This window comes from Lygodium microphyllum, chromosome 21 (genome assembly GCF_053477565.2).
Source record: "Lygodium microphyllum isolate KBCC chromosome 21, Lygodium_microphyllum_v1.1.10, whole genome shotgun sequence".
NCBI classification, from domain to species: domain Eukaryota; kingdom Viridiplantae; phylum Streptophyta; class Polypodiopsida; order Schizaeales; family Lygodiaceae; genus Lygodium; species Lygodium microphyllum.
The window spans coordinates 114,072,542-114,084,973 of record NC_141155.1 but is presented as its reverse complement, the minus strand read 5'-3'; the positions used below and the strand labels follow the sequence as shown (position 1 = coordinate 114,084,973).

At 40.1% G+C, this 12,432-nt stretch overlaps 1 pseudogene across 1 annotated transcript; it reads left to right on the top strand.

Moving 5' to 3' along the window:
* Positions 1-397: 397 nt before the first annotated feature.
* LOC148018452 (putative alkaline/neutral invertase B) lies at positions 398-5,588 on the top strand (annotated as a pseudogene). The gene is made up of 4 exons (XR_015687637.1): positions 398-1,025; positions 2,114-2,538; positions 2,678-3,227; positions 4,026-5,588. The product of XR_015687637.1 is annotated as a putative alkaline/neutral invertase B (transcript).
* Positions 5,589-12,432: the final 6,844 nt, after the last annotated feature.

Genomic DNA, 12,432 nt, shown 5'->3' with positions numbered 1-12,432 from the left:
GGAGAACAAAATGAGAGAGAGAGAGAGAGAGAGAGAGAGAGATTAACCAATAGTAACAGTGGTGCTTCAAAGTTTAGCGTGAAGCGGCAAACCCTAGCACAAAGTGCCACGAGGAGGTTGTGATAGGCCTACATTGGCATTGGACTCTAGAGTCGAGGCCCATGTCCACTTGTATCATGAGCCATCGCAGGCTCATTCATCATCACATATGTATAAAAAGATAGAGATCGGAGCTAATTTCTTTGCAAAAGGAGTTGCAACCCGGATTTTTATCTGTCACTTTTCTCCTTCATGTGGTTGGAGTGAGGAGATTGCCAAAATTTATTATTTGCCCTTGGGAGCATTTGAAGCACTAGTAGCTGAACTTATAAGGGCTTAAATTAGTCCCAAGTACCAATGCAAGCCTTGCTTTGCATTCCAAGTAGCTTTGATTCTGGCGTTGTAGCCCATCCTAATGCTCACATATTGAATAGAATCGAGAAGAGTTTCGATAAGCCCATAGTATCATCAGCAGTATTGTGGTTTTTCGGGTCTGTCAAGGTCTATCACGTCATAGTAACCCCCAACGCCCCTCAGTATGCATAACCACAGCCCACAGGGCATCCTGTGAGCCTGTTGAATATCTGTCAAGGTGTGCAGATCCCGCGCCTGCACATGCTGATGCGAATGGTCTTGAAAATGGCTTCCATGAGGTTCTCAAGGTGGGTTCTGAAATAAAACCAAATCCTCTGCATCTGAACACCCACAAGTTCTGTGAAGAGAGAATTCTCACAGATGCTCTTGGCGGCCTATTCCCAGGCCGCGTTCGCAGCTTGGGGATTGCTGATGGCATGATATCTCCAACCATCTACAAGTCAGCAGCAAATACACCTAGGGCATCCATATATCAGCACAACTTTGCAATCCATCCCACGTTTGTCGAAGCTTGGGAAGTGCTGCGGAGGTCTTTGGTATGCGTCCGCGGCGGCCCGGTTGGCACTATTGCGGCACTGGACCCAACTGAAGATTCATTGAACTATAATCAGGTTGCTAGCACATTTTAAGTCTTGTCAGAGACGTTGTGTATGTGACGTTTGAGGTCATATGGGGGATAGATTGATTGATATTTCAGGAAATTTGAGGTCATACGGGGATGGATTGAATTGAAAGATTGAGGCGCTTGATGAATGACAAGCAAGTTGAATTCATCACATGCTTATTTTATGACCGTCATTCTTCTCAAGATTTAGCTTCATGCAGCATTTCCCCACGGCTTAATGCATCTTACTTTTACCACCTTAAGACTTTAGCCATATCCCTGTTGAAGGCTTTGCACCTGTAGAGGAAAGAAGTTCGGGCAGAGTAACTACACATTAGAGACGCTTATGCCTTTAGTCAATACATTCTTGTGCTTGGTTTCTGTGGATTTCTTTCTAAACAACTCGATCAACGGGAGCATCAAATTGTTAAAGCTTTTTGTCTCCAGTCTTGAAAAAACTATGAAACAATAGAACAAAAAGATTCTAAGAATACCATGTGTAAATGAAGTCACAGTGGTAACATTTTGACATGGTATTACTGAGTTGAGCGGGTCCACTGATTTTAGAGATGTTTGGCAGCTGCTAATCGTCGGTTTGTAGTAGCTACTATAAATATTCTGCTGCTCATGCCTGATTAGCAGTCTTATGGATTTGGGATGATCATTCTTTGTAACCTTGTAAAGGTATCTTGAAGCTTGAAGTGTGAATTCTTTGTCACTTGGGGATTGATAAGGTTGGATCCATTTGTGATCTAGAACCTAATTTCAAAGCATTCATATTTGGAGGTATGATACAAACTGGAATTGTGAATCCTTAAATTATGTCTGTTGGTGTCTTTTGTTAGCAATCTTGTGAAGTGGTCCTGCTCAAGTCCACCCTATGTGATGGTAAATTGATGCACAGTGTTTTTTGATTGTCACTGTCAACCTGTAAAACCCTTTAGTAGTAGTACTGAATAAAGCACAAAGAAAATCCACATTAATGTCTTTTTCTCCAGGGCTTCACAGAAAATAGTTTGGCTGATACACGAAGACAGTTTGTGAGGTTTACTTTGTTAGGTCTTAATAAACTGAATTATCTGTATTCTCTTTCAGGTCTTTGTGAGAGACTTATTTCCAAGTGCATTTGCATTTCTCATGAATGGCGAGCCTGAGATTGTCAAGAACTTCTTGTTCAAAACTTTGCAGCTCCAGGCATTGACAAAACAAATCGATAATTTTACACTTGGAGCAGGTGTCATGCCTGCTAGCTTTAAAGTTCTTCATGATTCTAACCGTAATACTCACACCATGATAGCTGATTTTGGAGAAAGTGCCATTGGAAGAGTGGCTTCAGTTTACTCAGCCTTTTGGTGGATCATCCTTCTCTGAGCTAATTATACAAAGTCAATTCACTAGCAGATATGCCAGATTTCCAGTGTGGCATGCATCTGATATTATCTTTGTGTCTTTCAGAGGGTTTTGACACATTCCCAACTTTTCTGTGTGCAGACGGTTGTTGTATAATCAATTGGAGGATGGCAAGTACATTTGTTTAAGTTTTGTCAATATCTTTGACTATGTTAGTACTGGTATACTTTGAGCTGAGGACAAGCCAAAATACATCGACCACTATTTGGTAAAAGATCTAATAAAGCTTGTCACGTGTTTGTTTTGCAGTGAATTTATGGGTATCCTGTTGAAATCCAGACCCTGTTTTTTTGGCACTCAGATGTGCCAGAGTGCTCCTAAAGCCTGAAGGGACTGGAAAGGAGTTTCTGGAACAGATTAATAAGCACCTGCATGCACTTAGTTATCACATGTGAGGGCTCTTTTGGCTTGACTTTGAGCAGTTACTGAACAACATTTACAGATAGGCACACTTGTCACTGCTGTTAACAAGTTCAACGTGATTCCTGATTCTATTCCTGACTGGGTTTTTGATTTCACGCCTATGAAGGGAGGATATTTTATAGGTAATGTCAGCCCAGCTCGATTGGACTTCAGGTGGTTGTGTATTGGAAACTTGTGGCAATTTTGTCCTCTTTAGCAACATCAGAACAAGAGGCTGCAATCATGGATCTTTTCAAAGAACATTGGCAAGATCTTGTGGGTGAAATGCCTTTAAAGGTAGCTTATCCAGCTTTGGAAAATCATAAGTGGAGAATGGTGGCAGGTTGTGATCCAAAAAATACCAGGTGGAGCTATCATTATGGAGGCTCTTGGCCTGGTGAAGTGCTAGCTCCTTTACTCCTTACCTTTTTTTTTATAAAAGGCATTAATGTTGTATTAAAGTAAGGTAAAAAGTAATATGTACAAGCTTATGGGATCCAAAATCTGGCAATAAGGATGAGCTGCGTTATCATCACAGTAGGCATATTGCTAGCCAAGTAGGCCAAAAGGTGGATTGAAGCATATAGGTAAATATAGTATATATTACTTGTAGGTATCTGTCCTGGAATGATGCAAGTATGTACTTCTCCACTGTTGCCTTCCCACAGTTAGTTATTCATTGCCATGTTTCAAAGAATGAAAGGTTGCAGAATGTTTCCATGTTGAAAACATTCGCCTGTGCTGATGTTTCAACAACTATAAGGTCTCAGAATATTTAAATTTTTGTGTCAAGCTTAAAAGAGTCTGCCTTACTCCATAGTTCCATAAGTTGTGCGCAAGTATGGTATCTTCACAAGTAACAGTTTATCTGAGTCAGAATGTTGCAAACAAAATAGAAAAAGAAGTACTAAACTAAAGAGGGATATTTGCTTCTTGGATTAAATTGTGTTTGAAGAAGTTTCAAGTTAAGGAATGTTCCTTGCAGCGTCCTCAGTTTTTGATAATTTTGTCTGAACCCTTTGCTGCATTGTATATGCATTGCATACATGATCAAAATGGGGCATGCAGTTAAATCTGCTAGCAAAAAGTTTCCCTTGTGCTTGTTGAAATGAAAATTAGTTATTCTCAGGATGTCAGATAAATATGCAATAGCACAACTCTGCTTTCTGAGTGCAACTCTTTTGCACTTTTGCAGTGCTTTTGTGGATGCTTACAGGAGCCTGCATTAAGACAGGTAGGCCCCAGATGACTAGAAGAGCCATTGAGCTTGCTGAACAGAGGAAGTCTAAAGATCATTGACCAGAATATCATGATGGGAAATTAGGCTGATGTATTGGAAAGCAAGCCTGAAAATTACAAACATGGTCAATTGCTGGGTATCTTTTGGCCAAAATGATACTGGAAGATCCATCACACTTAGGTATGATTGCCTTGGAGGAAGACAGGAAGATGAAACCCACTCTTGTGCGGGCTGCTTCATTTTGGCCATGGGTTATCTATAAGATGATACTATTATTATTCAAATACTGTGCGTAAACAACATGTCGGGATTCTTGTAGTGAGCATTATGGATCAGTTGAAGGTAGATTGTGGGTCGCCTGAGCCTGGCAGCATGGCATGTCAGGCTTCTTCTATCAAACCTTATGGACCAGGTGAAGGTAGATCTTGGGCAGCTGACTATAAGTGAAGAGAAATCTCTTTCTTTTTCTTTTGCAACCAGTCGGCTAGCCGACTGGTAACTGGTAACTTGTTTGCCACTGGGTGTATACAATAGTGTAACATTCCCCCAACCTCCCCCCCCCCCCCCCCCCCCCCTGTGTGCTCAGCGAGAGAGGAGGAAGAAGGGAGAGAGGGAAGGAGAGGAAGAAGGGAGAGAGGGAAGGAGAAGAAGAAGAGAGAGGAGAGGAGAAGAGAAGGAGAAGAAAAGAAAGAGAAGAAGGAGAAGAGGGAAGAGAGAGAAGGAGAAGAAAAGAAGGAGAAGAAGAGAGAGAGTGAGGAAGAAGGAGAAGAAGGAAGAGAGAGAAGAGGGAGAGAAGAGAGAGAAGAAGAGAGAGGAAGGAGAAGAGGGAAGAGAGAGGAGGGAGAGAAGAGAGAGAAGAAGGGAAAGGAGGAGAGAGGGAGAGAAGAAGAGGAGAGGAGGAAGGGGAAGAGGAGGAAAAGGAGAGGAGAGGGAGAGAAGAAGAGGGGAGAGAGAAGAGAGTAAGGGAAGGAAAGAGAGAGGAGAAGAAGTGAGGCACAAGAGGTAGAAGGAGAGAAGAGAGAAGTAGAAAAAGAAGAGGAAGGAGAGAGAGAGAAGGAAAAGAGAAGAGGAAGAAGAGGGAGAGAGAGGAGAAAGAGAGTTGGAGAGTGAAGACGGTTGGAGGAGCCACGCTCAAGCCACCCCCTCGTCAGTAAAGGATCCCCGACTGCGACCTTTTCCTCTCGAACTGGTCATCCTGAAGGCCGCTAAGGTCCGGACTACTCAAACCCCGAGTAGAAATGGCTCCCAAGAAGAAAATTGCGGGAAGCGTAGGTGCCAAAGCTACCGTTGGTACCGGTAATGCGGGAGAGGCGAGCGGAGCGGCCAACGTAATAAACGCCCCTATGAACACGAATCAAACTCAAGTTCTTTAAGCTTATAATTAATTATGTATTATCTCTCGTGAAGGAAATGAAAGGGTTAGCTATGTGCATGGAATAGGGGTGAGTCGTAAGACTTTTGTTTACTCCAGGTGCTAGGTTGCATGCGTAGCGCATAGAGTTCGCACAACTTTATATGCATGAAATGATAGCTTTTATGCACATAAAATGATAAGACTTTCGCATTATTTCACATAAAATAATAGCTTTAAAACCAGTTCAGTGCATGAATAGTCATTTAGAATTCATGCTTCGCAATCACGATTAAAAGAAATACATGAAATGTTAGTTTTTGTTTGTAAAATGCATTTGTACCGTTGAAAAGAAACCTAGACTTTCATATACGTAAGTCTCATGTGATCTGATGCATTAGGAATAAGTATAATTGCTTGCGAATTGTTTTATCGATCATGCCATGGACTATCGCAAATGGATACGCTCCTAGCTTAATTGAAGCTGGTGACCTAATCCTAATTGGATTATTGACCTAAGTTATGCTTGGTTGTAAAACCCTTGAGCAAGTGTTTTGATACTTCCAAGTTAAATTCTGATTGTGTATACAATGGGATTGCGATGCCTTGAAGCAAGAGGTTGTGCATTCAAGTATTTGTTAATGTGGCTTTGGATGTTAACCCAAGTGGGGTATGATTGATGATTCCATGGCCGGGTCTAAGATGACTGATTGTCATGGAAACAAAAAGGGATGTTTTTCCTAGTAATTGTTTTTAAGTTGGATGCTTCTGTGGTTGATTTCCTAAAGAGATAATTAAGAAAGGATGGTGCTAGCTACCCCCCGCGAACCGCCAAATCCTAACCAAGGGGGTTGTAAATCCGTGTCGGGAATGTTGATTGACCCGTCGCGAGAGGTCTCTCCGTGGAAATTACTTGGCGTAGGAGGACGCTTGGGTGTTAGTGGGGGCTCTGGCCGTAAATCCCAAAGCCTCTGGGCCCTACACAAGTGTTCTATGTGACTCGAGATGAGATCTCGAGGCCTTGATATTAGTTACAAGGTGGAATCTTGGTAGGATAAACTTTCGGATTTTGTTGCGGGGAGACGGAAGGATTTTTCCTGTGGAGACAGAAAGGAACACTTAATTCTCCTGTATGGGTAGGAGATACACATTAATCCAAAGATAAGTTAAGAAAGTGTTTGATCTTGTTTTATTTTGTCTTCGAATCTGTGCCCTAAATTACGTACAGGAACTTGTGATTAATGGGTTGATTAAGGAAGCTGCTTTTATATGTCAAACATAATATGATAGTTAATTAGATAACTAAAATAATCCTTGAGGGAAGCGTGGCGGATGTGACCGACGGGTCTATCCTACGGAAGGGTGGTCTCGGTTAGCTGAGAGCTTTCCTCAAAGAAAATATTAGGAAAAGTGACTTTAGGTCGATCCTAGTGGGAACGGCCGGATAAGTTTCGTTGCGAGGTAGACTCGAGAGACCCTAGCTGGTAAACCTCGTGTCATTCCTTGGGAATGCCGGGTGGTGTCTTCTAGATATATCTCTTGATGGATTGCTAAGTTGTGTCTCGCGATTTGAGAAGCGGGCACGTTACAGTTGGTATTAGAGCTAGGTTCTTACGGAAAGGTGGTCTCGGTTAGCTGAGAGCTTTCCTAAAAGGAAATGTTAAGAAAAGTTAAACTTCAGGTCGATCCTAGTGGGAACAGTCGGATAAGTTTTGTTGCGAGGCAAACTCGAGAGACCCTAGTTGGCAAACCCCGTGTCATTCCTTGGGAGTGCAAGGTGGCGTCTTCTAGATATATCTCTCGATGGATTGCTAAGACATGTCCCGCGATTTGAGAAGCGGGCATGTTACAAATAGCATTTAAATTTTCTATGCTAAATGACCATGCGGATGTAGGAATTGAACTCAAGACCATCTAGTCACCAAATTGTTAGTTTACACAATTTCTTTTACAAAAGAAGCATATTTTATGGGAGTGGTGCCTAGTTCAACTTGCTTCTTAACAAACCTTTAGAAATTTGATAATAAATTATGCTTAGATGTAATGGTGGATGATAAATAGGCTTAACATCATATGTATTTTGTAAACCAAGGAGGTTGTACCATCAACCCATAGTTTGTGTCTCTCAATGGAGTTTGCAGAAAACATTTTTGGTAGCAATATAGAAAATTCAACTTATAATTTTAGATGGATTTTAAAAGTAAACTTGATGCACTTGTTATGTTTTTTAAAAAAAATAAAGTCTAATGTTATAGAATATATTTATATTCCAAGTGTTTTTTTGCAAATGATTTTTTGTTTATAACCTTGGTTTTTTGTGAACATTGGTCCGTAGAAAGTCTCTTGCTTACACACTAGTGCACTAAATAACCACTTTCTACATTTGGCTAGAGTCCAACCTTCTATAGAAAAAATGAGGATATTCAACCTGACTCCCAATCTATATGGGGCAAAGGAGTTTGAATATAATGGAAATAAAGAGAATGTGATAGCCATGAGAATGTGGAGCTAACAGAGAGATTTTATCAACATAACCACCCTTGTATCCTATTATTAACAATGGTGCTTTTAAATAGGTGTGGATAGATAAGATAGGGATTTCTTTAAATGATGCCAAAGGTCATCTCGTAATCAGATTTCCACCTCTCTAGTTAGGTTGATACACCCTATGATTTTCTCCAACTCTTGTTTGGCTACCTCTTGGTTGATATACCCCTTGATTCTCTTCACCTCTAGGTTCATATATCCCTTGATTATGGTTGCTTAGAGTTGTGGTACAACTGAAACTCTTCATGTGTTACACTAGTGCTTGCATAATTGGGTTACCACTCAACCGTGCTTTTGAACCATAATTAATATCACAAACCCTAACTACCCAATATTCTTAACACCAATGGCCACCTCATGGTTCGAATCCTTACATAGGTAGTGCGAAAAAGGGTATGAACCTTTACATGAAACAATGCTTCCAAATCCATCCATAAGAAGAACCATAATTAACATCACAAACCCTAACTACCATATATTCTCAACACAAATGGCTACCTCATGGTTCAAATCCTTGCATGGGTAATGCTAAAGAGGGCATGATACTTTACATGAACCAATGCTTCCAAATCCATCCATAAGAAGAATTTAGGATACATCGCTCAACCATCCCCAATCCACTTGATCATAGACCTTATTTAGATCCACATTTATCAAAACAAATTTGTCACCATTGATAAGGCCATCCTACTAGAATGGGTGAGAAATAACAAATTTAAAGTTGAATGTCAAAGCCTCGGAAATGACTTTATGTGCAATATTATGGTTAAGGCCCTCCATTAAATAAGGTACCTTTTATCTATAGATCTTATAATAACTTCCTAGTCTACACATATCAACCCCACATATCTTCCATAAATTCTCAAAAGCCTCCATAGGAATCCCCTTTAGATTTGCGCCTTTCTCAATAGAGTTTGAGTATGCTCTAGAGGGATTCCATTTTGGTCATAGGTTTTTTATCTTTTTCATCTTAAAGACACCACAGGGACAGTTAAATCTTTTTTTGAAAGGCTTGTTACGAAGCGAATGGACTTCTAACAATGATCTCACTGACAAAGCCTTGAATAAGAAAAGCAATCACATGCTACTCATAGTCTCACCCCATTAGCCAATATAAATAGAAAAAGAACTAATTAACTATAGAAAAAATAAAAGTGAAAAATAAAAGCGTAGATGGTAGGCAATGGAGTTGGCAAGAGCAAGCTTTATGGGCAGGTGAGGATACGTGCAGAAGAAATAGGCTTGAGTTGGTAGAAAAGGTTTTTATATTGCAATGCGAAGGTAGTCGTAGACGTGGCGCAACCTACATGACGCTGAAAATTAAGAAAAAAGAAAACAGAAAAAAGAAAAAAAGCTTGCGATCCTCATTATTCAGGAATTAATTATGAATGCATAGGAGGAATAATTCGAAGGCCAGAAGAAGTTTGAGTTCGATTCTTTTTTTGAAAGAAGCTTTTTTAAACCACCGTTCAATACATCACAAATATAAACCATAGTCCAATACATCACAAAATTTAGGAAATATGCATGCATCCTTATACATAGATTACCAAAGAACATTCACACATTGATAGACACATATACACATGCATATATAGGTAATATAAGGATACACATGATATTTAAATTCACATGTACATAAGTGATTGCATGAACATGGGCATGAAAATGGATACACATATGTGCATGACTACACACACACACACATTGACAAGCACAACATGTAAAAGAGTGACAAGATATATGCATATATAGATATCATACAAACATGCATATTAAAATCTATATGCATATAAGTAATAAGATGAACATACATATATACATGACCATATATATATGTCTATAATATACATAGCATGCTTGCAAATCATACATTAACTCATTACAAATAAGAAATATTGACTCCTAGTTCTATATATATATACATAGATTATAGAAAGATATCAATAAGTAAATATATACACACATTCACATAGTTCATAGGTATTACTTAAACATGTACATACAAATCCACATGCACATAGGTAAGCATATGAACATGCATGTTCACAAGTGTACATACATATATAAAGCATGTTTAAAAATCATAGATGAAAACATTAGAAGTAGAACTATTAAGTGTTGAGATATCGAGCTCCACTCGTGATAGGCCAGGGTGATCGTTGTGTATTTATGTCACCGACTTGTCAGTTGCAGACGCGGTTGGTACACCGCCCATGAATAATAGCTACATGACAACTATCCTTATTTACTCTAGTTTGTGGCTCAGTTAGTATGCCACCTTAGTTAGTTGAGTTTGGTTTAAGACCCATATATAGGGTTCTTCTATTTCTTTGTATGAGAGTTCTTTTGGCTTACATAACTAAGAAGAGGAAAACTGTTTTCAGCCTCCACCTCTGTGTGTATTCCCCCATTGTGCAAGCAAGAAAGCTACAAGTGAGACTCCTTTCTTCTCTCCCACAATATTGACATGGTATCAGAGCCTTGTTTGTGGTAAGGAGCTCAAGAAAGCAAGCCAAGCTCGCGGTGTTCTAGTAATAGGAGCAGCGTTGCTTTCATTTTCTGTTTTGGGAGCAGATCTCTGCAAGTAGCACAGCCGAAAAGTGCAGGAGTGTATTGTCTCAGGTTGAGACGCCCTTCGCGGTGAAGTAAGAGGGCAGTATATGCTGCGGGTAAGGGCTTTAGCCCTTGGCAACCTTGTTTTTTTTATTTGAGGCCATTTCGGGGCCTGTTTTGGAGGCGGAAGTTTTCTGCACGCACTCAGGAAAAAGCCCAGTTTTATACTGTGTAGCCACTGTTCTACAGGTCGGCGAAAAGTTATTGTAGAAATTGCATCGTATGCTTGTGCGCAGAGACATTGGGAGTTACAGAATCATCCCTGTTGCTTGTTGATGCAAAATCGTCACTAGGAAGTGACTGTGTGGTCAAATACCACTTTCGTCAGTTTTGCAGATTTTTCCTTGTGAGAGTGAAGCTGTGTTTTTTGCAGTGACAGAATTTTTTGCAGTGTTCTGTAATGGCATCTGATTCTCTTTCATAGATTGTCACTGAAAAGCTTGATAAGAACAACTTCCAAGCATGGATGTTTAGAATGATGAATTTCCTTATGGGAAAAGGATATTGAGAATTTGTTGCAGGAAATGAAGAAGAACCGGTTCTTCCTGATGTTCCCAATCAATAGTAAATGTAGGCATTTAAAGCATGGCATGAGAGAGCTAGGAAAGTTATATACTGGCTGTCTATCATCATTTCAGACTCTATGATTGTGCATATTCAATATGCAAGTACGCCAAAGGAGGCATGGGATACTTTGTCAAAAATGTATAGTACAAATACGCAAGCCAAGAAAATGCAGCTCAAGCAAGAGTTGCACAATGTGCAAAGAGAAAGTATGAGCATCAATGACTACCATATGAAGGTGAAGAAGATTGCAGATGCACTTGCTTCCATTGGGTCGCCAGTGGAAGATGATGATTTAGTCTCAGTGACCTTGAATGGTCTAGGAAAGGATTATGCACAGTTTCGAACATCCATTTCCGTCCGTGAAAGATTTCCTGATTTTGAGGAGTTGATTGCTCTTTTAATTTCTGAGGAGCAAAGAAATGGTGGTGCATCTTCTTCAGGAGGAACTTCAAAAGAAGCTGTCTTCTACTCAAATGCTGGAAGAGGTAGAGGCAGAGGTAGAGGAGGCCGATTTGGAGGCCGTGGCAGAAATCAGAATATGCAGCAAACTCAAGAAAACCAGTCCTATGGAGGAGGATGTGGTAACTCTAGAGGCAGGGGGAGCCAAAGAGGTCGTGGTGGATGGCAAAGAGGCCAAAATGCAAACAATAATGTTGAATGCTACTACTGTGCTAAAATGGGTCATATGGCTAAAGACTGTTATAAAAAGCAGAATGACATCATGAATGGAAAATTGCAACAAGGGAATTATGCATCTTCTAGTAGACAGGGTGATGACAGAAATGAGCATTTGTTTATGGTGCAGCACATGAACAATTCTGTGATAAGTGTAGAAGAAATCAATGATGTATGGTATGTTGACTCAGGTGCATCAAACCACATGACAGGTCATGTAGAATGGATGGAGGATGCAAGGAAAATGGAAAAACCAAGATTTATGGAGACTGGTGATGATACTGTACATCCTATTGTGCAGATTGGAAAAATTCCTTTGTCTATACAGGATGGGAAAAAGAAATACATGTTCGATGTATTTCATGTCTCGAATATCACCAAGAATCTGGTTTCTGTTGGTCAAATGGTTGAACATGGCTTGCAGGTCAGATTTAATCCTCATGGATGCTTTGTTGAGGATATGAAAAATAAAGGTCGCTTGATAGCAAAAGGAAAGAAGAAGGGCAGAATGTTTACATTGGATGCAGACATGTCTGAATTGAGTGCAGCAATGTTTACACATGGGACCGTTATAGTCCAGATATTGATATTTGACATAAACGCATT